General features: G+C 44.9%; 1 non-coding gene across 1 annotated transcript; it reads right to left on the bottom strand.

The window, feature by feature from the left end:
* Nucleotides 1-598: 598 nt before the first annotated feature.
* On the bottom strand, nucleotides 599-705 carry LOC141709867 (small nucleolar RNA R71). Its single transcript, XR_012570422.1, has one exon. It is a non-coding gene; the product is annotated as a small nucleolar RNA R71 (small nucleolar RNA).
* Nucleotides 706-1,110: the final 405 nt, after the last annotated feature.

The following is a 1,110-nucleotide window of genomic DNA, read 5'->3' as shown; positions in this document are numbered from 1 at the left end:
TAGGACTCAGTAATTAGGACGTAGTAGTTACTTATTTTTTCTGGTTGTGTTTCAGGTACTTTAGCAAGCGTTTATGCAACCTCGTTCTCGTGCTCGCAAGAGTACTTTAGATACAGCTGAGGAGACAGACGAAGTTCTTGATATTCCGGAGAAGTTAGATTTTGAGGATTCGGATTCAGGAACTGAGCAGAAAGAACCAGTAAACATGGGAGATCGTATTGTTCAAGCTGATCCAGCTCTTATGGATTTTTCTCGGCCTAAAATTGATGACATTCAGTCAAGCATCCTTCATCCGGCTATTCAAGCTAACACCTTTGAAATCAAGCCGGGCACTATTCAGATGGTGCAAAATTCTGTTTCTTTTGGAGGAGCGGCAACTGAAGACCCCAACATGCACATAAGGAATTTTGTCGAGATCTGCAGCACTTTTAAGTATAATGGCGTGACTGATGAGGCTATCAAGTTGAGGCTTTTCCCATTCTCACTAAGGGACAAGGCTAAAGACTGGTTACATTCTGAACCAGCTGGGTCCATCACTACGTGGCAAGATCTTGCGCAAAAGTTTCTGGTGAAGTTTTATCCGATGGCAAAGACTGCTGCTATGAGGAGTGCTCTTACTCAGTTTGCGCAGCAACCTACAAAATCTATGTGCGAGGCTTGGGAACGCTACAAGGAAATGTTGAGAAAATGTCCACATCATGGAATGCCGGATTGGATGGTGATCACTGGTTTCTATAATGGTTTGGGGGCCCAATCTCGGCCCATGCTCGATGCAGCAGCTGGAGGCGCCTTATGGGCTAAAAGCTATACTGAGGCGTATAATCTTATCGAGACGATGGCTGCAAATGAGCATCAAAACCCAACTCAGAGGATGACGTTAGGCAAGGTAGCAGGTATTCTGGAAGTTGATGCAGCCACCGCTATTGCAGCCCAGCTCCAAACGCTATCAATGAAGGTTGATTCTCTGGCTACGTATGGAGTTAATCAAATAGCTATGGTTTGTGAGCTTTATGCAGGTTCTCATGCTACGGATCAGTGTTCTCTTGTAAACGAATCTGTTCAGTATGTGAATAATTATCAGCGACAACAGCAGCCTGTGCCAGCGACCTA

Source organism: Apium graveolens, chromosome 2 (assembly GCF_009905375.1).
Source record: "Apium graveolens cultivar Ventura chromosome 2, ASM990537v1, whole genome shotgun sequence".
Taxonomy (NCBI): Eukaryota; Viridiplantae; Streptophyta; class Magnoliopsida; order Apiales; family Apiaceae; genus Apium; species Apium graveolens.
This window is presented reverse-complemented; position numbering and strand designations above follow the sequence as displayed.